Source organism: Mustela nivalis, assembly GCF_964662115.1.
Source record: "Mustela nivalis genome assembly, chromosome: 8".
Taxonomy (NCBI): Eukaryota; Metazoa; Chordata; class Mammalia; order Carnivora; family Mustelidae; genus Mustela; species Mustela nivalis.
Genome location: NC_139027.1, coordinates 63,076,065 through 63,103,275, shown reverse-complemented (window position 1 = coordinate 63,103,275; position 27,211 = coordinate 63,076,065). Strand labels below are relative to the sequence as shown.

Here is a 27,211-nt window from a genome sequence, read left to right as displayed (position 1 = left end):
GTTTTCATTCCTTTTTTTCTAGATAGTTAATGAATAACTTAGAAATCCATGTATCTGCTAAGCAGTAACCCCTTCTGCAAGGGCAACAAGGTTGATAAGGTAGATGTCTTTACTGAATGGATCTGTATCCTTTCAAAAGGCTTTGGTGTTCAAATTGTGTACAATCAATCATTGCAGAGACACTGACCTTTGTTCTCAATGACTTATATTGAGATCCTTTGCTTCAAAATTAAAATTTTAACTGAAATAATTCCACATTATTTGTGAAAACTGGAAAGGCATGGGGGAAAGTGCTTACTCAAAATAACTAATTTTGTTTAAATTGATGAGTCTGAAAGACAATTTAAAAGTGAATTTATGTTTTTTAAAAACTCTATACATTTCAGTTATGTTCAAAGAAATACTTTAAATGCATTTTTATTGAGTTTAAATTAGAGATAACCAAAATCTGCCTAAATAACTTGCTGGCTCCACCTCTTAGATCTTCCTTCTGACATACTTGAGATTTAAACAGTGCCAGCTTTATGTAATACAAAAAAACAGAACAAAACATAAATCTGGGGTGGCATTGAACTTCATAAGCTTGTTTAGTTTGATGTATATTTTGGTTTTGACTTGTTCATTCTAGTCCTTTGGTCTGCTGGCCTGTCTAAAGTGTAGATAACCGAGAAGTTAGATCATTTTTAAGAAAATTTTTTCTCCTTAAAGTTTGCTGCTGACAGTAGGAACAAAGTACAAATGAAAGATCCTTTTCAGGCAATGAAAAAATGTTTTAAGATTGGATTATGATAATAGTTGCACAATTCTGTCAATTTACTAAAAATCACCGAATTGTACACTTAAAAGTGTTTGCAGCATATAAATTATACTTCATTGAGTCTTTAAACACACATACACACACACATAAATAAAATAATAAATAACCCTTATACAAAGCAAACAAACACTGCTTCCAGAGAGATAATATGATTTAAACATCTGTTAACAAGCTAGATTTATAATACTTGGTTACATATTAGGTATATTAGCCTACTTTAGTAAGAACAGATTAAAGCTATACAGAAAGACAAAACCTACTTTATTTATATTGAATATTAGATGGTCACTATTTCAGTTTTATTGACAAACTTCTTTTTCTCCTTGAGTCTTTTTTACAAGATTCCCCCAAGGCCAAAGAAAAGCAAAAATGTGATCTTCAAAATGAACTGTCATCAAAGTAAAACGTGGCTTTACCTTTTTTTTTTTTTTTAACTTAAATTTTGAATTCTCTATGTGTAGGAAAATCCTTTTCTTTTATCCACAAGGAAAAGGTATAAAATCCACAATTTAAACAAAATAAATAAAAACAAAGAACTTTTTTTCTAACAATTTAAGTTAAATTCAGATGTCAATTTTTTATTTTCTTCTTTATTCTGGAGTTGTAAAACATAAATAAATAAGGAGAGAAGATGGCAGAGGAGTAGGGGGACCTTAAGCTTGTCTCGTCTGTCAAACACTGCTAGATAGTTATCGAATCATTCTGAGCTCCCAAGAAATCAGTCTGAAGTCTGAGAGGACAAAAACCACAAGTCTACAAGTAGAAAAGTGACCTTTTGGAAGGTTGGAGGTGTGGAGAGTTGACTTGGGGGAATGTAGCTGTGGGTACCCAGTGTGGGGGAAGCCCATCTTATGGACACCACCACAAAGTATTATAAGCAGCAGAGCACAAAATCTGAACTTTTAGAAGTCCACTACCATGGCAGATGTGCTGGCTTAAAGGTGCTCAGGTGATGAAGGAGGGAGGAGTCCCAGGAGGGATAGCCTAGTCTGAGGAACCCTTCCGGTTGCACTACCACTGCTTGGTTGTGCCACTGCTTCCCTAGGACTGGCCAGCAAAGGGCAAAAGAGCAAGAACCACTCCCCACCCCCCAACACACATCCCCCAAACAAGTTAGGTCCCAGCCACAGGAGTCTTTAAAATTTGTGGTTTTGAAACTCAGTTATGGGCCCAGAGTTTAAAAACAAACAAACAAAACTCAGACACAGGCAGGGTGACTGCTGGGCTCTGACAGAAACTGGGAATACATGAGGGGTGATTGACTGCTCTTCTGTGAGGGCTCAAGGAAAAGTCAGGCGCCCAAACTTTAAAATCTGGGGCTAGAAAGCAAGGCATTGCCATATTCACCAAGACCTTCAGCAATGAAAGCCTGGGGGGAGCAAAACAGTGACACCCAGTGGAGGCTGTGACCGCTTACACTAAGCACTCTGGAGGCATCTTTCCACTAGGGCAAGTCCACCTGAGAATCATCACAATAGGCCCCTCCCCAGAAGACCAGCACAGACAACTTGTGTGCATCAAGGCTAATGATCATAGAGTGATGCAAAGCTTCACCTCTAGGGTAAATAGGATCTGGCTTTCCTTTTACTTTTGTTCTTTAATTTTTTGGTATTATTTTTTCTCATCACCAGGGATTTAATCAATACAGATATAAGTAGGATGTCTGAAATAAAATTTAAAACAGTGATTATAAGAATACTAGCTGGGCTTGCAAAAAGCATAGAAGACACTAGAGAATCCTTTACTACAGAGATAAAAGAATGAAAATCTAGTCATGCCAAAATTAGAAATGCTATAACTGAGATGTAACCCCAAATGGATGCCATAAAAACAAGGATGGAAGAAGCAGAGGAGTGATACAGTGATACAGAGAATAAAATTGTGGAAAATAATGAAGCTGAAAAGAAGGGGGAAAGAAAAGCAATGGATCACAAAGGTAGACTTAGGGAACTCAGTGACTTATTAAAACACAACAACATTCATATCATAGGAGTTTCAGAAGATAAAAAGAAAGAAAAGAGGTAGAGGTTTATTCAAACAAATTATAGCTGAAAACTTCCCTGATCTGGGGAGGGACACAGACATTAAAATCCAAGAAGCAAAGAAAACCCCCATTAAATTCAACAAAACCTGTCACATGCCAAGACATATCATAGTAAAATTCACAAAATACACAGACATGGAAATCCTGAAAGTAGCGAGGGCAGGGAGTGGGGGTGGGGAGTCCTTAATCTACAAGGGAAGACAGATCAGGTTCTTAGCAGATCTGTCCACAGAAACTTGGCAGGCAAGAAGACAGTGGCAGGATATATTCAATGTGCTAAATAGGAAAAAAATGCAGGCAAGAATTCTTTATCCCGCAAAGCTGTCATTCAGAATAGGAAAAAAGATAAAGAGTTTCCCAGACAAACAAAAACTAAAGGAGTTTGTGACCACTAAGCCAGAACTGAAAGAAATTCTAAGGGGCTCTCTGAGTGGAGAAAAAAGACCAAAAGCAACAAATACTAGAAAGGACAAGAGAATATCACCCAAAACACCAAATCTATAGGTAACATAATGGCACTTAATTCATATCATTCAATAATTACTCTGAATGTAAATGGACTAAATGCTCCACTCAAAATACATAGGGTATCAGAATGGATAAACAACCAAGATCTATCTATACGCTGCCTATAAGAGACATATTTTAGACCTAAAGGCACCTGCAGATTAGAAGTGAGGGAACGGAGAACCATCTGTCATGCTAATGGATGTCAAAGGAGAGCCAGAGTAGCATACTTATATCAGACAAAATAGATTTTAAAACAAAGACTATAACAAGAGATTAAGAAGGGCATTATATTGGGGCACCTGAGTGACTCAGTCATTATGCATCTGCCTTCAGCTCAGGTCATGATCCCAGCATCCTGGGATGGAGCCCTATATCAGGCTCCCTGCTCAGCGGGGAGCCTGCTTCTTCCTCTCTAGTTCTCCCATGCTTGTGTTCCCTCTTTCACTATCTCTCTCCATCATAAATAAATAATAAAATCTTTTAAAAAAAGAAGGACATTATATCATAATTAAGGGGTCTGTCCATCAAGAAGATCTAACAATTATAAATATTTATGCCCCCAAATTGGAAGCACCCAAATATATAAATCAATTAATAATAAACATAAAATACTCACTGATAATAATACAATAATAGTAGGGGACTGTAACACCTCAATTACAACAATGAACAGATCATCTAAGCAGAGAATCAATAAGGAAATAATGGTTTTGAATGACAGACGGTACCAAATGGACTTAAGAGATATTCAGAACATTTCATTCTAAAACAGCAGAATATAGATTCTTTTTGAGTACACATGGAACATTCTCTAGAATAGATCCAGAATATTTGTGACAGATTGGGTCACAAAGCAAGCCTCAACAAATACAAAAAGATTAAGATCATACCATATATATTTTCAGACACAATGTTATGAAAGTTGAAGTCAATCACAAGAAAAAATCTGGAAAGGCCTCAAATACATGAAGGTTAAGAACATCCATGAAAAGAGGGGTGCCTGGGTGGTTCAGTGGGTTAGGTTTCTGTCTTCAGCTCAGGTCATGATCTCAAGGTCCTGGGATCGAGCCCCACATCAGGCTCTCTGCTCAGTGGGGAGCCTGCTTCCTCCTCTCTCTGTCTGCCTCTCTGCCTACTTGTGACCTCTCTCTCTGTCAAATAAATAAATAAACAAAATCTTAAAAAAAAAATCCATGAAAGAATGAATGGGTCAACCAGGAAATTAAAGAACAAATAAAAAATACATGGAAGCAATTGAAAACGTAAACATGATAGTCGAAAACCTTTGGATACAAACAACATGAGCTACAGAAGATCAGCTAAGGTAAAAAAAAACAGGACAGAATGACCAATCTGAGAGAAATGTCAAATCAGGAAAGAATAGAAATATTTTCTTCTGCCACTGTTGGCCAAGAGAATTTTATATTTTCTAGTGAGGAGAATTTAGCCACTAATGCCAGAATTGCTTATCCTTTGGCTTCAGTTGTTTAGATAATAAGCTATATATCGCCTTCATTCTATAGTTCTAAACCTATCATTCTAAATCTATCTTGTTATTGTTTTGTAAAGTTCTGACAGCATGGTACAGTAGGAAAAAGGAGAGAATTTGTGGTTTGAAAAATAAGGGTTCACTTCTGAGCTCTGTGTCTCACTAACCACACCCTTGAGTGGTGTACTTAATTTTCTCATCTGTAAAATGAGGATAATAGTATCTATGGTCTAGTATCTATGGTCACCACAGATTATCTTTCTAGGCCTAGGCATGGCAATCTTGTAAGGAGTGAAGGGATTTGTCTTAAAGCTGAATTTGGAGAGTAAGCACACTGCCTATACTTAAATTCATTAGAAGTGATGGAAATTACAGGGAAGTCAAAGATGGCTCCCATGCTCAAGTCACTCATTGGCACCACCAAACGATGTAGGGTTAGTGGGAAAATTTGGGGAGTTAACCTAAGTATCAAACTCACCTAGTTACTAAACAAATACGAGGTCTCTTCAATATTACTCTTGTGAGTTCAGATTATATAGAGGTAAAGACTAGAGTGAAAATTCTGACACCTAAAGGAAAAACATCAGATAAGTTGCCCATCTGAGAAGTTAGTGCTCCAAGAAGCCCTTTTTCTAGTTTGGTGTACAAAAGCAACAGTAAGTAAGGGCATGCTGAATTACAAGAGAACCAAAAGTCTCCCAATATCAGAATATCTGTTTTTCCCTCCTCTCTCGCAACTAACTGTGAATTTATGGAAATAACAACACAAGTATGCAACCATTTGAAAATTTGAAAAGATTAGAGAAAATGTGGAAAAGACTAAAGAATACAAAGAAGGAAATAAACCTCATAGATAATTCCACCCCATAGATGCAACCACCATTAACATTTAATTTATTTGGCAATTTCTAGGAATGCCTACTATACGTCATCTCTTCTCTGGTGGTAGGCATGCAAAAATGACTGATACAATCTATCCTCAAAACAGGGGTAGAGAAAAGCAATTTTGCCAGCCTTGTACCTTTAATGTGTAATATGCAGATTCAGAATTTATTTTCTCTTCTCTACTGTTTGAGGTCTTTTTTATAAAGCTTAATATTAACACTGTTTATAAGATAAGGCAGTGAGGTTGTTTGGTCTCGCTGCTATTCTTGGAGGCACCAGTCAGGAATGTGAAAGCACATTGCCCAACCAGGGGCCTCAGGAAGAGTGGGTCGGAAGGTGAAGGTTACTTATAGAGCCCTTTTCCTGCCCTGCAAACCTAGCGTTTCTCATCTGAGTTCATCTTTAAAGATGTCACAGAGCTTTTGCAATGTTTTACAGCATTTTCCATTAAAAGTGTGTCATGTAAATCAATCATGGCTTCAATTTTTCTGTCAGACTTCCATAACCTTAAACCAAAGCTTTCAAAATTAATCAAAAAGAGTAAGTCAATTTAATTTTTCATGAGAGAATAACAGTATGAAGTTTGCCTTTGGCTGCCTCAATGATAAATATTTATTAATGAATTTTGGCTACTAAATTTTTACAAAGGATCTTAAGAGGGGAGTGATATTTTAAAAATATCTAGTCTTAAATTCTGTGTAAATAGTCTATTGTTTTTTAACACATTTTTTTCAATTTCTGTGAAAAATACAGAAAATCATGACAAAATTTAGAAGTTAACTATCCTACATTCTTGATATATCCACGATTAAGATTCATTCTTTATTCATCTAGCCATCCACCCACACAGTCCACAAATATTTATAGAGCATCGGTGCAGTGCTGGGCTTCTGATTGGGCATTAGGGATACAGAACCAAATCAGAATCAGTTGATCTTTATCTTCCAACAGTTCTTAGTCTCTTAGTGAAGAAAGACATAATAAAATCAGGTAGCTAAAACATGATCAGTTAGAGAAATAATAACAACAGATATTGTGGGTGTACCAACTTGGGGGGCAAGGAAGAAGGTTTAAGGGAAGGTTTCCTGGAGGAAGTGCACCTGGGTGGGAGTTTAAAGGGGAAGTGGAATGGAGCTAAAAGCTTGATGAATTAGGGGCATTCTAGTCCAAGAAAACCACAGGAGGCAAAACAAATAGAGGAGACACTGCAATGAAGACAGGGAACACTAGAGAGTTAACCAAGTCCAGGGAGATGAAATAGGAGCTGCATTGTCAATTAAAAAAATACCTGATAACATAAATTTGAATAGCTACATAATATTATATCATGTCAGTAAGCCGTAACCTATGTACTTGCTTCCCTAATATTCAGTATCATTTTTAAAAAGATTTTATTTATTTATCCGACAGAGAGACAGAGACAGTACAAACAGGTGGAGCAGCAGGCAGAGGAAGAAGCAGACCCCCTACTGAGAATGGAGTCTGATGTGGGGCTCAATCCCAGGACACTGGGTTCCTGATATGAGCCAAAAGCAGACGCTTAACCCACTGAACCACACAGGTGCCCCTAATACCCAGGATCTTGATCACTTATAATTTTTCACTATCATAAAACATCCCTGATGAAAATTACTGTGCACAATTTTTGTCTACATTGATGATTTACTTCCAAAATATATTAACAGCAGGGCACCTGGCTGGTTCAGTCAGTAGAACATGTGACTCTTGATCTTGGGGTTGTGAGTTAGAGCCCCACATTAGGTGTAGAGATTACTTAAAAATAAAATCTTTAAAGAAAAGAATATATCTCTATTAACAAAACACCTTCAGTAACAGCTAGCAGGAAAACAAACTCTAAATGGCTTAAATAATAAAGACAGTTTATTATATCCTACGACTGGAAACACAGAGTAGGGGAGGTTTCAGGGTTGGTCTCTCCATCATCTGGATGAAATCACCACACACCCAGTTTCTCTCTGTCTTTCTGCCCTGTATCCTCAGCGTCAGCTTCATCTGAAGGCTAGTTCCCATGGGGTAGCAGAATGGCTGCTGGCAGTAAACAAAGCTGTATGATTTCTCAACTCAGTCCCGTGGGAGAGTCGAACAACTGTCAAACCAGAGGCTAAGCTTACTCAGCCACCCCCAGCCAGTTCCAAGGCCACACACAAGGCTGTACACTGATCATCCGCTCCGACTGGGATACAGAAACCAGCACTGGTTTCTTTCTCATCAATTTTCAATGTTCCAATAGATGCCCAGATAATATGAGTAAATAATTTATAAATAAGGAAATAAAATGAAATAACAAATGTAGGTAGGAAAATTACCTCATAACAAACTGAGGAGTTTCCCATTATGCTTTTGTTTGCAAACAGGCCACATTGTAAAGGAATTAGATTGTCCTTGAAGGTTAGTAGAAATTTTCTGAGATTCTCTGGTGCCTATACCATAAAAATAGTTTAAGAAATACTTATTGTCATCATTAAAATAATAATAAAAAAATAAATGTTTGCTTTTCCCAGAGAGACATATACCTATTTAGACTGTTTTCTATAGGTTCACAAATATATGTATTTGTAGCCAAAAAATGGTGTAATACTTTTTTTAACTTAAAGTATTAAACACACAATAACAAGAATATATTTTAATGTCAAGTCCTAAAGCACTGCCTCATTCTTCTTAACAACAATATGTAATTTATTTAGCTATTCCCTTTTGATAGACTTTTAGATTGTCTAAAAATTTTAAGCACTTGGAAGAGGTAATTTCAAAATTTAGTCCTGGCTTTTTTGTATAGCTAAAGAAGATAATAATATATTTATTTGTTATAATAACATGATTTATTTTCTACCTTGGTTAGTTCAGCCTGGAACAAACGTACTGCTGGGTACTATAGCAGCCTATAGACTGCCTTGTGGAGAAAAAGAGAACACCCATTCTTATGAAAAAGGGGTAAGATGTTCTTAAAAAGAAATGGAGATATATGTCAGGATTAGGAGAAGAAAATGCTCCCATTCTGAGTTTGCAAGCCCGAAGACAGAGAAGCCAGGTGTCTTTAAAAAGAAGGGTTGAGGAGCAGAGTGATGTAAAATCCTTATTTCATTCTAAACTTTTCGTGGAGCTGGTGAGATGCACAAGGGCCTTATGTGAATGATGTTTTCACAGTAATCTCAGAAAGAGAGGGCTGTGTTCCCATGTGAAATAGGAACAGTTTACATGCGACAAAACCAATTTTGTAGATGCTGGATCTTGAAGGAAAGTAGGAAACATCTATGCTTCCCTCTCATCCCATCAGAGTTCCCAGAGGTACTAGAAAAAGTTTGGAACATACTTCTAATAGGATTAAAACCTCAAAGGATAGGGTGCTTTGCATGATATCTGTGTTGTGTTTTCACTTTGTATATTTGTGAAAATACTTTTCAAGAGAGGTTCCTAGAAATGAGATTGCTGAGGCAAATCTTATAAACTATGGCAGTGGTGGCATGGGTCTAAAATTTGGTGTTTGATCCAGGTGCTTGCACTGACCATTGTGTGAGAAGCTAACCAACAAAGCCTGTGCCTTCTATGAGTGTGTTCCTTTACAAATGTCCTCGTTTTCAGAGGATTTCCATTTTCCTTTCCTGTGACATGCCAGCATTTCATAATCAATGTGTCTAAAATAAATGGAAAGATAGTCCATGTTCATGGACTGGAATTAATATTGTTAAAATATCCATTCTTTCCAAAGCAGTGCAGATATTCATTGTAAGCCCTATCAAAATTTCAATGGCACTTTTCACAGGAATACAAAAAAATTGTCCTTGGTTTTGTATGGAACCACAAGATGTCTATCACAAAAGATGCTGAATAGCTAAATCAACCTTGAATAAGTAGAATAAAGCTGAAGGCATTATGATTTATGATCTTAATCTATATTATCTAGCTACAGTTATAAAAATCTTATGGTACTGGTATAAAAACAGACACATGGATCAATGAAATAGAATAGAGAGCCCAGAAATAAATCTACACATATACAGTCAGCTAATTTTTTACAAGGTCTCCAAGAATATACAACATGGAAAGAATGGTCTCTTCAGGGGTGCCTGGGTGGCTCAGTGGGTTAAAGCCTCTGCCTTCAGCTCAGGTCATGATCCCAGGGTCCCGGGATCAAGCCCCACATCGAGTTCTCTGCTCAGCAGGGAGCCTGCTTCCCTTCCTCTGTCTCTGCCTGCCTCTCTGCCTACTTGTCATCTCTGTCTGTCAAATAAATAAATAAAATCTAAAAAAAAAAAAAAAAGAATGGTCTCTTCAATATACAGTGGTGGGAAAACTGGGTATCTACATGCAAATGAATGAAGATAAATATACCATACATAAATATCAACTCAAAATGGGTTAAAGACTTAAAAGTAGGACTTGAAACTGCATCCTAGAAAAAAAAATAGGGTTAAAAATCTCCTTAACATCGGTCTTGGTATTGATTTCTTGCAATTGACAGTGAAAGCACAGGGAACAAAACAAAAATAAATAAGTGGTACTTCATCAAAATAGAAAGTTTCTGCACAACAAAGGAAACAATCAACAGAATGAAAAGACAACCTATGAAACAGAAGAAAATATTTGTATACGAAATATCTGATAAGAAGTTAATATCCAAAATGTATAAGGAACTCCTACAACTCAATAGCAAAAGTAAACAAATAAACAACCCAATTATAAAATGACAAAGGACCTGAAGAGATATTTTTCCAAGGAAGATATGCAATGGCTAATAGATATATGAAAAGATGCTCAATATCATTGATCATCAGGGAAACGCAAATCAAAATCACAATAAGATATCACCTCACACCTTTTAAGATGGCTATTATCAAAAAGTCAAAAGATAACAAGCATTGACAAGGATGTGGATCAACGTCAACCCTCGTGCGTTGTTGGTCAAAATGTAAACTGATAGAGCCATTATGGAAAACTATATGGAAGTTTCTCAAAAATTAAAAATAGAACTAGTATATGATCCAGTAATCCCAGTCCTGGGTATATATCAAAAGGAAATAAAATCACTATCTCAAACAGATAGCTGCACTCCCATAGTCATAGCATTATTCAGTGTAGCTAAGATACAGAAATAACCTAAGTGTCCATTGATAGATGAATGGTAAGAAAATGTGGCATATATAAACAGTGGCATATTATTCATTTTTTAAAAGAAGGAATTCTTGCCATTGGAGACAACATAGATGAACCTAGGGGTTATATGCTAAGTGAAATAAGCCAGACACAGAAGGATGGATATCACATGATTTCACTTCCATGTCAAAGCTAAAAAAAAGGGCGCCTGGGTGGCTCAGTGGGTTAAGCCGCTGCCTTCAGCTCAGGTCATGATCTCAGGGTCCTGGAATCGAGTCCCGCATCGGGCTCTCTGCTCAGCAGGGAGCCTGCTTCCTCCTCTCTCTCTCTGCCTGCCTCTCTGCCTACTTGTGATCTCTCTCTGTCAAATAAATAAATAAAAAATCTTAAAAAAAAAAAAAAAAGAGGGGTGGACGGTCAAAGTCATAGCAGCAGCTTACCAAAGCTGCTGGGTGGTAGAAAAGCTACTGAATTCAGTGGATACAAACTTTCAGTTATAAGATGAGCAAATTCTGAAGACCTAATTTATAGCACAGTGATTATAGTTAATAATAATGTATTATATAGCTGAAATTTGCTAAGAGAGTAGAGCTCAAATAGAAATTTGCTAAGAGAGTAGAGTTTGACCACAACACACATACACACAAACACATACACAAAGGTAACTATGGGAGGTGATAGATATGTTTTTTAATTTGATTATGGTAATCATTTCACAATGTATACATATATCAAAAAATTACAACCTACACCTTAAATATATACAATTTTTACTTGTCAGAAATTAAAAACAAAACAAAACATAATCAACAAGTCTAACACCAAAGTCCTCAACTTCCCCACCTCCAACTGCTTTAAGCAAAGGTGGCAAACAAAATGAACATCATGATCAAAGACGATCTTGGAATTGGCCAACTTATCGCATGATTTATATGTCTGTTCCCAAGTTAATGGATTTCCTGATCTTTTAAACTAGTAACTGCTAACTTAAAAGTTTCTAATTTTACTTTATTTTTTTTGGAAGATTTGATTTATTTATTTGACAGAGAGAGAGGTCACAAGTTGGGCAAAGGCAGGCAGAGAGAGAGGGGGAAGCAGGCTCGCTGCTGAGCAGAGAGCCGATGAGCGGCTCGATCCCAGGGGCTCGATCATGACCTGAGCCAATGGCAGAGGCTTAAGCCACTGAGCTACCCAGGTGCCCCTAATTTTACTTTAAAACAATGTTTATTAAGCCTAGTTAAGTGATGATAAAACTGTGTTGTTACTTTATTCTCCCCCTCTAGAAATCACTTGGTGATTTACACATTTAGCTATTCAACATCTACCCCCTCAGGAGGGGTAGAAATCAAAAACATAAAGCACCAACTGTCTCTTGGATTGTTGTCCTTGTTGCAGATGGGAGCTGTTGCAGTTGGCTCTTGTCTGTTTGTTTACACAAATGAAGATTATTTTTTAGGTATTTCAGCTGGCATTCTTATATCTCACTGATTAGATTTTTTTTTTTTTTTTTTTGCTTTACTTTTAACTTAGGTATCCCCTGCAGAGAGTACAGAAAAGAGAGAACACTCTAACTCTAAAGGGAAGTAGAAAAACCAGTTCCATAAGAAACTTGTTCCAAACTTATAGACTAAGGACATAGATTTTTGCTTCATCACTTGGGATAACACTGTGCTATAATTGGAATATCTCATGAATATTAAAAATTCTCACTAAATAGTTTTCAGGATATATTATGTGAAAGGCAACCAGAAGTAGCTAAATAGAAATCTAAAAAAGCTCTGGATACATGCCAAATGGATGGTACAGAAAATAGAAGATTAAACAAAAGAAGGAGCTTTGGAGAGGCTGGTTACAAAAGAGAAGGAGGAAATTAAATAGCCTCATAGGAAAGATATGGTTTAGATATGTGGAGAGGAAGCTGGGGTTGGGTGGTGGAGGTTGTGTGTATTTGGGATTCATAGAAGTTCAAGGAGATATGGGTAGGCTGGAGGTCCACATAAAGGGAAGCAGCCATAAGTCAGGTTCTCAAAAGCCCTAAATGAAGGTCTAAGAAGAGTGACTTTGTTTGTTTGGCAAATGAAAATATTCTGGCATGAGAAAACACTTCTGTTATTCCCTAAAAATAATGTATTAATAAAGAGGTCACATCTTGAGTTATATTTTAGTGTGATTGATATACGTACAATTTGTAGAAGTAAATTTTTAGCAACCCTTTCATTTATTTGTTTTTGGGTTTCTAATTACTTTATGTCTTACGAATCATGTCAAATGTTACACTTCTTTTCCTTCTTCAAGAAGGAACATATTCTCTACATATTCTCTTATTTAACTGCTCTATGTTATTCCTGCACTTAGGAAGACAATTACCCTCCTAAAATTGCTGAAACCAGCCATTTTATTTCCCAAAGAAATAGTGTATCATCTTTTACCTCTTTCAAACATTGTTTTAGAAGCCCAAACCGACACCAACATTAACTAGAAATTTATCAAATTTCTCTTATCTGCTACCCTACTAATGGTGGTGACAATAAATATATAAATAAATATAAATACACACACACACACACACACATACACACACATCAGAAGTAAGTCAATCTGCAGAAAGAAAGGAAAGGAACCGAAACCAGAAAATCAGTGCTTGGATCAAGAAAACTGCATTGCATTTGTAGAGGTGCTAGTGTACAGTGTAAGGATTTATAGTTATTTTATATGTCCTAGTTGTTACATTTTCCAATAACATGGCAATATAATTGAATAAATACCCCATGAATATGAATATGCTGATTTTTGCAGTATACCTTATCAAACAAAGTATTAAGACCCAAGTTTTATTGAGACACTTGGCACATTGTCCCAATTTTAAAATTTGCTTGTTCCTTGCAAAAATAGGACTAGATGAAGGGTAACAGTATAAACAAAATGCTAATAAACTGCTCACAATTTCCTTGAAAGACTCCAGGTGTATTGAATATTCTGCTTCTTCCTTTAACCCCGTAGCACCATGTCTTCCCCAATTCATATTTCTGTTTGTGCTTCAAAGACTTGTTTAGGTCATTCTTGTCACTATGTTTATATTGTAGACTTGCTTATTCTATTACAGCATTATGAGTAGTTATCACATTCTAAAATGCCAGATACTGTTTAATTGTAATGATGCCTACTTTTTTATCGAAACTATTCATATTTTATTACTGTAAACAACTTTGATCATAATGATGCCATTCAAAAGAGCTGATCAAGCTGAGAAAAATGACACTACAGTCGTAAAGTCACTCTATATGTAGCTATTAACATTTTATAGTGCATCTAAGGAAAAGTGTTTTAAGTTGCAACCATAGACAAATAAGAAAATTAATTTTAAACACAGAACTATCCCTTTGAAGATTAGAAAAACACTACTTAAATAATTATTGCCAACAGATACTTTTAGATTCTAGTGGATGACCTTCAATACAAAGAACCGCATGTACAGGGTTTTGCATTAGACAGATTCAAATCATCTTACTTTTCCAGGGTAGAAAACAAGAGCTTTCGTTCCTAGGAACAAGTAGGAAAGAAACACTGTAACCTCACTTCAAAGCTATTCGCTAGTTACATACCAGGAGGGACAAGGTTATAGATGAGGGGTTTTAAGAGACACATTCTTGTGGCGCTTCTAGGATCTAACACTCTCTTCAAATGAAATCAAAGACACTTACTGGGCGCCTACTACGTGTGGCGTGTTGCGAAGTATGGTTGAGAACGTGGCCTCTGACATAAGGAAGCCCATAATCCAGTTGAGAGATGAGATAAACACACGAACAATTAAAGACTTAGAATCTGAATTCCACAAATATTTAAATAATAGTGTGACAACAATAGAAGGAATACGAGGTCATGTGTACACATAATGACCAAGAAAACTAGGGAGAAATAACCACTACTGAAACTCAGCAGAGTTAGGTTGGAATGTCAGAGAAGGTTTTGTGAAAGAATTCTTTAGCCTAGTCTTAAAAGGCTGATAATAATAACATCTCACATTTGTTTAGTGTTTTGTGGGGTGTCAGGAAGTATCTGAAGCTGGAAGACAAACATAACTCACTTCCTGTGGTATCAGTTTTACTTAATAGAAAGTAAAATATTTTTATATAAAAATAAAGAGATTTACTATTGCTATCATTTAAAGCATTAATAATCATACTAAAATCGTGAACCAATTTTGTCCTAGTAATGTCTAAGTGCCTCAAATATATTATTGTTTATAATGAAATTTATTGCTCATTATGGAATTCAAGCTTTGATTTTCACAAATAGATCAGGGCATGGGAAAGGTTTTGCCCTTTTGCAGACTTCTTTGACATATATGCTCTCCTGCTTGGTGCACCTCCTACTTAGAAAAGTATGACTCTCCATGGACCTCTACTGATGTCATCTGCATTAATTTTCACAACAATCTTGTCATGTTGGGAGTGGGGGTTGTAGAAATGAGCCAAACACAGCTCAATGCGCTTAGTGGTCAGCTGTGGGCTCAGAGAAAGGTGATCATCTGACTCCAAGTATAGTGCTTTTTCTCCCAGATCCAGTGACTTCAGGGGCCAGGTAGGTAGGAACATGATGGTAGTGGGTTTGGGTGTGAAACAGAAGATGGAGACTGTGCTGGATTGGAGAGTATCCCTGCAAGGGCATTCAAACAAATAAACATGGTGTCAAACATCCAACAGTGGATTGGGTGAAGGTCAAGGGGAAACTTGAGTTTTATTTGAATTGTTTGTTAAAAGTTTACTGATAAGACCCGCGGATGGCTCAGTTGGTTAAGTGTCTGCCTTCAGCTCAGGTCATGATCCCTGGGTCCTGGGTTGAAGCCCCACATCTGGCTCCCTGTTCAGTGGGGAACCTGCTTCTCGCTCTCCCTCTGCTCCTCCCCCTACTCATGCTCTCTCCTTCTCTCACTCACTCTCTCTCAAATAAATAAATAAAATCATTTTTTAAAAAAAGTTCACTGATATATAATATGTTGCATTAATAACTTAAGAGAGTTGAAAAGGAAACAGAAATCCCAAAAATAAACAGACAAACAAAATTGTAGAGTAGAAGACAAAAACAAAAACAAAAAAGCCTACTTTCAGGTCACCAGTTGGTAATCTCTGCCACTTGCCACTGTCTGTCAGTGATAGGACATGGGTAGGATCAGAGGAGGGGCATAGAACCTGTAGGTAGAACCGCATGAATAAAACTGTGAAGCACTGACCCTCAAGGTGACCCACTTTGGTTCTCTGTTTGGTCTGTCAGATCCCCCTCGGCTGGACTGCTCTGCTCTCAGAGACATCTGCTCTGATCATTTAAGATCATTTACAACCTGCCCTTCTTTTCAAAGCCTTCTTGGACATGGCTCTCATTGGCTATGTTAAATAAAGTGATTTTTTTTTAAAGATTTTATTTATTTATTTGACAGAGAGAGATCACAAGTAGGCAGAGAGGCAGGCAGAGAGAGAGGAAGGGAAGCAGGCTCCCTGCTGAGCAGAGAGCCCGACGCGGAACTCGATCCCAGGACCCCAAGACCATGACCTGAGCCGAAGGCAGCAGCTTAACACACTGAGCCACCCAGGTGCCCTAAATAAAGTGATTTTTATATTGTCTTGCAAGGTTTGCTCTTATTTCACATAATAGTCCTGTTTCCCCCAATCATTCATTCTTCTAATAATCCGTTCACTCAATGAGCTCTTCTTGGGAGTCTCTTGTGTCAGGCAGTGTAGCAGGTACTGAAATTCTGAAGATAGAAGAAGACAAGTCTACACTATAGCTCAGGGGGGTGCATACACAGAAGGAACTCGCTAAATATTTGATTGAAAAATACCGGGTTTTTGACCTTGACATTTTGACATTTGGGACTGGATACTTCTTTGCTGGGAGGGCTGTTTTGTGTATTGGAGGTGGTTTAGCATCATCTCTCACCTCTCTACTCCCCAGATGCCAGTAGCAGACAACTTCACCTCACCCCTACCCAACTGTGACACATAAAAATGTCTCCAGACATGGCCAACTATCCCCTGGAGGGGGGGGTGTTGGTATAGAACCACTGCATTAATAACTTTTTAAAAACTAAGTTAAAAATAGTGTAGTGTCAAACAACTTCTTAAAGATAAGCTACAACAAAATTCAGATGTGGGAAATTCAACCACAAAAGACGTCTTTGTATCAACAAATACATTTTTATCTGAAAAGAAAGATTGTTTCAAATAAGTTTGGGGGAAATAATTTTGGAGATTTAGAATGTTTTTGAGCATACTTTAAAAAAATAAAAATTTCTCAGGGAAGAAGCCCTATTAAACTTATTACCCTAAATTTGTTTGTCAAAGAAATTAAAAAAAAAAAACTTATCAATAGCTTATAAATTAATGATCCATTAAACACACTTTGAGAAAGTCCATGTTCCATTTTAGTACTTAAATATTACCGGTTGATGTAATACAGGCATTGTTATCCTATTATCTACCCTGGATAAGACATTGCCTTAAGAATATCACTGATACTAGTCAGGACTCCTAGAAACTAGGAAAGAAAAACAAGGGCATTGTTTAAGGTCAGTGGTCTCAAAATATAGCATGTATCAGAATCACCTAAAGAGGCTTGTGAAAATACAGATTTCTGATTTTGTAGGGCAGGGGGTGCTGAGGATTCAGTTTTGGGGTAATGCTGATGTTGTTCCTCCTGAGATTTCCCTTTGAGAACCACCGTAAAGTACAATGAGAGCATCAGACCAAGTTGCAGTTTCTATTTGCAGGAAAAACTTTTCTGGATCTTTTGATGTGGCTAAACCCGATAACTCCTGTCTGTTTCAGAAAGCCAGAGAGTGGGGACTCCAGAGAGAGCACAAGCCTTTACATCAGGAATGACATTAAGTAGTCCATGGACAAATGGCAGTGACACTTTTCTATTCCATGGCCGTTGCACACTGACTATCTCTCAGGAGGTCCACCACATTTAGATGTGCAGAGTGTTGTATAAGGGGCTAAACAAATTTTACATGTCTCAGACAGCTCCACTGCCCTCAATGAATCTATAAGATGGTTGAAAGCCACTTAACAGTACAAAGCAACATATTGAAGAGGGAAAATAGTAGAACAAAAACTTAAGAAAACAGGGGCAAATGAAAGTACATCATTAATACTTTATATAAATTGTTTAATTTGATTGATACACACACAAAAAGCAACCCACGAAACAGGTGTGCATATTCCTATTTTCCTGATAAGAAGATAGAGACCGAGAGGCTCAGTGATATGCTCCAGGCAGCTGTCTGTGTAGGCAGCAGAGCAGGGACTCAAACCCAGGTGTATTTAACCTATAGCACAATGCTGTTTCCACCTTGTTTAAATGAGGGCTTCCTGCATTCATTTTTCTGGGTCATTTCCCCTCCTCCTCCACCCTGTATTTTTTTACCTGTATTATCAACCAGACTTCTTTGTTTCCATTCAGTAAATAAAAATGTGTGAAAACCAGTAGGTTAGCATATTGAAACTAAATATATCTATACGAGAACTTGACCATACTGACTTCAAGATTCAAATAATAAAGGTTAAAAATATAGAGTTAACATAAAGGAATAAGAAGATAACTCTGGTTTATTCTTTAAAAATGTTTGTTTTTTAGTTTAATATACTCTTTCTCTGATATGGTGAATCGAAATAATTTTAGCATACCATATGTTGTCATCCTAAATCATATGGATGCATGGAAACAATAGGAGGAAAAAACCCAAATCATTATAGATAAGCCACCAAATGACAAAGTGAGAAATAATTATAAAAAGAATAAGAATTTTAGAGTTTAAAAAGAAATGAGAGAGAACTAAATTAATATTTTACCCATGTGGAGAGTTTGTGAAGAGTATGGAGATTTCTCAAAAAATTAAGACTAGAATAAGTATATGACCAGATATTCCACTTCTGGGTATTTATCCAAAGAATAGGAAAATACTAAATCAAAAACACATATGCACCCCTGTGTTCACCTCGACATTATTTACACTAGCCAAGATATGGAAGCAACACAAGTGTCCATTGATAGATGAATGGATAAAGAAGATGTGGTATATTTATATAATGGAGTACTATTCAGCCCTAAAAAAGTACAAAATCTTGCCCTTTGTAACAACATGGATAAAACCTGTGGGTATTACACTAAGTGAAATAAATCAGATGGAGAAAGACAAGCACTATATGATTTCACTCATTTGTGGAATCTAAAATAAAAGCATAACAAATGAATAAACAGAAGAGAAACAGACTCATAGATACAGAAAACAGAATAGTGGTTACCAGAGGGGAGGGAAGAGAGTTGGAGATGTGCAAAATGGGTGAAGGAGCTTAACTGTATGGTGATGGATGGTACTTCCACAGGTGATGTTCACTTGGTAGGGTATAAAGATGTCAAATTATAAAGCTGTACACCTGAAACTTACATCATAAGAAAAGCTTGTGGCTGTTTTATTAGAAATAATCAGATAAATTTTCACAGTTAGAAGAGATCAGGCAGAGTAAAGACATGCCTGATAAAAAGAAGGCTTTTTCCGGGTGCCTGGGTGGCTCAGTTGGTTAAGCAACTGTCTTTGGCTCAGGTCATGATCCCAGAGTCCTGGGATCGAGCCGCATCGGGCTCCCAGCTCTGTGGGGAGCCTGCTTCTCCCTCTGACCTTCTCCCCTCTCATGTTCTCTCTCACTGTCTCTCCCTCAGATAAATAAATAAAATCTTTAAAAAAAAAATTAAAAAAAAAAAAGAAGGCTTTTTCCTAGTCAGAAGATTCTTGTATCCAGAGAACTGGGTCCAAAGGAGTTTCACAAAGACCTCTCAAGCACATCAGTTTTCACACATTAAAGTGCATCCCAATTACCAGATAGATTTGTTAAAAGTCTTGGAAGAGTTTACCCCTTGAATTTTTGCATCAGTAACCAGGCTGGGTCAAGGATTTACATTTTAAACAGGTTCTCAGGTCTTGCTGGTGCCGGTGGTCCGGTGATCACAGGTTGAGAATGCAACACTAGCAATGCCACCTTCTTATGTCCTCTTCTCCTGCATCACTCTCTGATCTCTCCACTTTCCAGATCAGATATCCTGTCAGAGGCTGCTCTTCATGTAACCCGCTCCTCCTAATTTTGCATTCTGCTCTTTCTCTCCACGAAAGTCAGGCCACCACTTATATGTTCTAGTCTTTGCAGAAGCATGATAAAGTGAAAAGAGAAGTAGATAGGGAACTGGGTGACTAGTTTTTGCCCTGGGATCTGCCACTACTTATCTTGGACAGCAGTTATATCACACTGAAATTGAGAGATGAAGACTTGATCGTTCAGGTATATTTCAGCCCTAACATTCTACATTGAACTTTCTCTTTTGCCCAGATAAAATCCATTCCTTAGGGGGTATGAGAAAATTCTTCAGCATTTTTCAACAGCATGTGAAGATAGTTGCCGGTATTTGCGTGCCTGTCCCACGTCTGAGGAGAACCCCAGCTCACCAAGTGGCTCCAGCATTGCTCTAGAGATCAGAGCCCTTACTTCTGTCTCCAATTAACCTTCTCTGAATGTTAGCTTCCTCATCTAAAAATGTATGGGTGTGCACTTGCTTACTTGGCAGCCCTCTTTATCTTTACTGCATAGATAAAAATTTATATGACTTTAATACTATCCTCTGCTTTCCCCCCAAATTAACACTTGCCTGTTATATACCCAAGTGGTAAATGATTTACATCAAAGTGTAAGAAATGGCAAAGCTAAATGCGATCTCCTACTAAGGGTATTTCATCAGTGAACAATATCTTAACCGAGAGAATAAATGTGTCATCTTTTCATTTCATATATTAATGGCTGCTTGAGCTGTGTTGGTACTATTTTTGGATAATTCTTTCTCCTATACCTCTTAAGCAACAGAACATACCACCTTCCCCGCATGTGGAAAATACCAAGTCCTACTATCTAAGTAATGGAGCCTGGATGAAGACCACCTTGGACTTTTATTCTCCAATCTACTTCTTCTGATCATGGTGGAAAAGGAGTTAAAATAAACCCATTCAGCTCTTGGTAGGAACTGTGGGGAAATACCACTTTTCTTCCCTTAGTAAGTTAGAGACCTCAGAATGGACTGAACAAAAAGGAAATCTAAAAAATAAAATGTCATTTTTAATATTGACTATATTTAATATTGGTCCATGACCACTTGTGAAATGTGGTGCCTCTTGTTTGGAAAACAAGCCAAAAGGTCCCTACTCTTAGTGGATCACCCTCAACACAATGACGTGAATGCATTTCTGTTACTGTGTACTTGTCTTATTGAGTGCAAATTAAAGATCAAAACTTCATCCTTCAGCGTAACAGGAGAAGCTGCAGAAGGAAAGAGTACTGGCTTAGATGTGGTGAAAGCAAGGAACCCAGGTTTAGACTGTTGTTTGGATAAGATGTCTTTTTAAAAAATTATCTTGAGATTGTATTTTATCCTTCAATTAAATAGGAACTGATGAATTGGAGGTTGAGCTCAGACAAGAACACGCCCCTTTGAGCCCATGGAAGTAACTTTAGAGATTTCCACAGAATTTAATGGAAATCTCCAAGAGAGTAGTGAGATTAAAAAAAAAAAATTCAAGCTGGATATATTGGCACTTGTCTGGGTTGGGGGAAGAAATCAGCAAGGCTCATTGACACTGAAAACACAGAAGGTAAAAAGTGCCATAAAAGAGAGTCAAAGACAAGATCTTGAAGTGGTTAAAGAAACCGTTCCACTGACCATGGGAGACAGGTGGAAGTAGAGACAGAAGAGCTGAAAACATCCATCCTTAGACTGGAAAGCTAGTTTCCAGCAGACACTCACTCCTTTCTTCAAAACGCCTTTCATACTTGCATTTACAAGCAATCTTTTGCTCTTACAGACATACTGGGTCCCAGAGAACGTACAACTTTCTTGGAACAGACCAAGAGAAGGGAGAGTGGGAGAAACTTGAATGGACTGAGTCTGAATCTTGAATTTGACTAGGAACATACATTTTTAAATTAGAAAAGTAGGATGACCACCAAATGAAAAGATTCAGAATTTTCCATCAGTAGAAATGATGAGAGTGTGTATGTGTGCATGCACACATGTGTGCTTATCCAGTGGAACAGTTCCAGAGCTAAACTGGTTTTAGATCTGGAAAAAAGGGTGAAGAGGGTTTGCACATTTCCATTGTGGTTTTTTAATAGAGATTTTACTTATTTTTTTTTAAACAGAAACACAGCAGAGAGGAAACACAAGCAGGGGGAGTGGGAGAAGGAAAACAGGCTTCCTGCAGAGCAGGGAACCTAAAGAGGGGTTTGATCCCAAGACCCCGGGATCAGGACCTCAGCCGAAGGCAGACGTTTAACGACTGAGCCACCCAGGCGCCCCTCAATTGTAATTTTTTACAATCTGACCTAGCGGTACAAATAACTGAGTGCCCTGATCACATACCCTTAAAAAAAAAATATATATATATATATATATATATATATATATATATATATATAAGATTTTCTTTATTTAATTGACAGGGAGAGAGATCACAAGTAGGCAGAGAGGCAGGCAGAGAGAGAGGGGAAGCAGGAAGCAGGCTCTCCACCAAGCAGAAAGCCCAATGCGGAACTCGATCCCAGGACCCTGAGATCATGACCTGAGCAGAAGACAGAGGCTTTGACCCACTGAGCCACCCAGGCGCCCCCCCTTTTTCTTTTTTTGAGTTATTTATTTTTCCTTTTATCCATGTCACTTTATTATTTTTTTTAACTTTGAGTACAGTTGACACATAATGTTACATTAGTCTCAGGTGTACAGCATAGTGATTCAGCCTCTCTATATGTTATGCTATGACACTTGCCATCATCCTCATGCAACACTATTATAATACCATTGCCTCTATTCCCTAGGTTGTGCCTTTTATTTACATGACTTATTCATTCCATAGCTGAAAGCCCATACGGCCCACTCCTCTTCATCTACTTTGCCCATGCCCCACCTTCTTCCCACTGGCAGACCTCAGTTTTGGGTATTTTCATAGGTCTGATTCTGCTTTTTGTTTGTTTATTCATTTGTGTGTGTTTTTTATATTCCACATATGAGTGAAATCATATGGTATTTGTCTTTCTCAGTCCAATTTATTTGACTTAGGATAATACCTTCTAGGTTTGCCCATGTTGTTACCAGTGACTAGATCTCAACCTTTTTTTATGGCTGTCTTCATCCATTCATCTATTGATGGACCTTTGGGTTGCTTCCATAGCTATATTACATACCCCTTTTCTTTTTTTTTTTTTTTTCTTTTAATCAATGAATCCTGGCAAGTATTCTCCCGCAACGTCCCAAAATAGTAGACTGAGGTTTTAAAAATGATTTCATTAATAGAATAAGCATGAAGGACATTACATGTTATTTTTCTTTCTCTGTATTTTTTTTTTAACTCCTCTGAGTCCAAATTACTCACATGAGATATACTGCAACCAACATCCTGCCATTTTTTCTCACAGTTTGGGTTACATCTTCCTGGAAAAGAGTCCATTGTGCATTCCTTGAACAAATAAGCATGGCTGCTGCTAATCCTTTTATTCAATTCCCAGACAAGACTTAGGACAGTAAGTTCTAAACTCAATTTGGCTGATCCAGAATAGTCTGTTTGGGAGAAAAAGTTCTGCAAAATAATTTGCCAAGAAATTATTCTTGAGACATCCTTTTTCTTCCAAATACCTAGAAATTTGGGTTGATTTTTATACTTGAATACAGGGTTTCTCAACAGCAGCACTACTGATGTTAGGGGTTGAATAAATCTTTATTTAGCTGGATGTGCCTTATAGGATGTATCACACTTCCTACCCCAGACGAGACAATCAGAAGTGACTCTAGGCATTGGCAAATATCTCCTAGGGGGTCAAACCATTCCACTTGAGAACCATTGATTTAACTCCTTCAAAATAATTTTTTTAGGCAAGATGGCAAATTTGATTGACAACACTATTACCAATAGATAGGTATCTGTATGCAATATTGTATTTTATAACTTTAAGGAAACATTATGTCTATGTATAATATAAGCATGATGAATATTTTTTTTCACATCACTTCTGCCATCCAACCAACAAAATGTAATATTATCTGTATTGTGGATTATTGAGCAATTGAGAAAAAAATAACAATAAAGATAAAAATTATTAGATGACCCGTAAACCAATATTAGAATAAATAAGAATTGAAATAACCAGTAATTCTGTTTCTACAGCCAGACCATTTTTGTATTTTATCTCCCTTTTAAGGAGCTATTTTTCATTCACAGCACTGTTGTAAATTATGCACAGCAGACTTCTTCATTTAATAGGTTCAGGTCAGAGAGTGATTGTATTTCAGCAGTTGGTATTCAGGGATTTTGTAATTTATGAGGTTTATTAATTTAGCAGATTATTTGCTTAAGATGCCACTATCCCTTCATAAAGCATTCACTGTGAGAATTTCTGGTCAGCTTAGTGTTTTCAAGAGAAGCTTCAGTATTGAGCACATTCTCATATTCCTGAAAATTATATACATTCTATAAAATTTAGCCCACAGTACATGATTAGAAAGGATGTAAATGAACTGTCTGCCCCTTTTGTGATCATAAAAGAGAGAAGGTAGGAGATTGGAAGTTAAGGACTGAGAGGCAGGGCCTTGTTCCCATGGAAGATTCAGTAGAAAATGAAAATATATAAACAGCTAAATACCCTCATAGGAAGTGCTGACAGAATTAGGACCCCGAAAGAGGGTACTCTTTGGCATTTCTGGAAGGATTGAGAATCAATCTATTTCTTCCTTGATCACACTACAAACCAGGCAAGAACTGGAAGAGAAGGGAGGTCCTCTTATTGATGCCCAATGGGAGAAAAAGTACTCACTAATGGCTGACTGAGACAGGCAGAGTCCTGTTTTTTCTCTGTATTTAGAAATAGGAACTGTTGCTACCAGGGTGGATTTTGGGAAAGACATCTGGTTATGAGAAACTAACAAAATGGTATTGTTGGCAGGGGCCTACTTGCCCTCCAGATTCCAATTCTGACCCTGGGCTCCTCTCAGTGTCCAAACGGATCGTTGGGCAGGGGATGTCTTAGGTAAAATCATCTTCGGGGTGGGGGAGAGGGCACTTCTCAGAGGACAGACGTGTTAGACAATGTCCTTCTATGGAGGAGGGGCCTTGCCTAGGTAATTAGAAGTCAATCAATCAGACTAAAAGGAATCAGAGATTTTTCCCTTAAAATGGGCTCCCCATATTCTACATGGAACCAAGCCCATTCCTTTATCATTTCAGTCTTTTCCTGGCTCACAAGATTCTTTTCAAGACTTTTCCTCCTGGTGTCCGTGGTGCTACCCTCGCAGTGCCAGCTTGCAGCCTGCATGTCCTCACCTCCCCATGGTGCTCACATCTTTCCCCTCACATAGAATTTCTTCACATTCATCTTGATCTGCATGTTACCATCCTTGAAGCTCTGCTTCAAGACTCAGCTAATACTGAATCCTTAGATGAACTCCATCCTCCATACCTACCTTGAAATAGCGTCATTCATCTTCAAACATTTATGGTTCTTAGTGCCAAAACCAGTCATTCGGCATTGCCATTCATTGTTTGTAAAGTTTAATATTTTGATATGTATATATTACCTTCTTAATCATAGAGTAGCCACCTTAACTATAGAGACCTTTAACATCTTGGTGTATCCTTTTCAATCGTTTGGTATTTTGAAAATATTTCACAATATTTTCATATATTTCATAATATTCATAATATTTCCCAATATTCGTTGGGGAAAAAAGGTGGTTCTTTTTTGTTGCTTATATAATTTGACATTCATGCTTTCCTCTCCTTTCTTTGTGAACGCCCCTCCCCCACTACCAGTTCCTAGCATCTTGCTACCTATACCATGATACTAGCTGGCTCTGTATTGCCAATTTCCACACAATGTCAAAAATTGAATTGTTCCCTGGTAGTTTAATGGGTTAATTGGAGAGATTAATTCCTGCCATAAGTGAGCCAGAGTATTAAAGTCAAGTTAACATGGATTTTTTTGTGCAGAGCAAGTATAAGGATGTGTGTGTGTGTGTGTGTGTGTGTGTGTGTGTGTGTGTGTGTGTATGTTGGGGGAAGGGATAAAGAGCTCTTTCAACATTTTCGGATGATACCCCTGGTTGCTGCCCATTTTACAGGGATAAGCTGCTTACAGCTACAGTCCTCAGGTAAATGAGAAGATGATACAAGCTAATAAGCAGAATGCAAATGATTAAATCCACATTTATTGAGCATTTAGAAGAATATATGATGTGTGATTATTCTGAATGAGACTTCTTAAAACATTCAGTTTGAAAGTTCACTTTGTTATCCCAGCCTTTGCATGCCAGTGCACTGTTTCTCTTCTACGTGTGTTGAATTGGAGTCAAAATCCCTTGCAGACGAGACCTGGAAATCTACAAGGAGATTCTTTGTTCTTACAAAAATTAACCTAAATTCACTACTTCAATGTGATAACATTGAAATTTAGTATTAATTCCATACCATGTAGGGCTTTCATTTCCAACTTTCCATAACAGAGAATGATTATAAGTACCTTCCCCTATTCTCTTTTTTTCTCTTTCTGTATAGTTATTTTAAATGTTCACTGGTTTTCTCGAAACTTAGCAATCAGATAAAACTGTCTTGATTGATGTTACAGAATCATGGATTTCCCACCAAACCAAAGGAAGCCTTCCTCATTATCTCTGGTCTCTTCAGCTAGGCCATGCTCATCTTCAGGTAAATGTACTTATTCCCTTATCTTCTCAAATCAGCTATCCACTTTTCTCCAGCCAAGCTTGGCTGTAAATTGACAAGATCTTCAGTTGTCTCTGTGATTTCCCTGCAGAGTGCAGCTGGGTCCCTTTCAGTTTAAAAGAAACAGGTATGGGGGTAACTCTGCTCAACCTTTAAAAAATTGCTGTCATAAAAGACAGAGATGGAGTGGTGACTTAAAACTGTTTTTTTTTTTTTTTTTTGAATGGCAGAAACATCGTACTCTTATGGAATAAAAAACATACGGCACATAAATAGGTTAAGCATCAGGCTGCTTCCATTTATTCCTTCATTTTGGGGGCAAGAAGAAACATTGATATGCAAGCTTCTATCTTTCAAAAGCCCCAAATATGATTAGAAAAATTAGAAACAGTGAGATCAGAAGGGAGTATTTGCTTTGACTCCTTCCAAGTTTGGTAAACACCAGAAGAGATTTAACATAATAGAAGGACTAATGAAGTAGTCATTAAACAGCTTGGGGTCTAGTCCCCTTGGACATTAATTGGTTGAGTGATCTTTGAGAGGTCATGAAACCTC

The 27,211-nt window shown here is 37.4% G+C and overlaps 1 protein-coding gene across 1 annotated transcript in view; it reads right to left on the bottom strand.

Moving 5' to 3' along the window:
• Positions 1-27,211, bottom strand: part of FANCL (FA complementation group L) — a 304,302-nt gene that overhangs the window by 165,691 nt on the left and 111,400 nt on the right. The gene's annotated exons all lie outside the window — the stretch shown is intronic.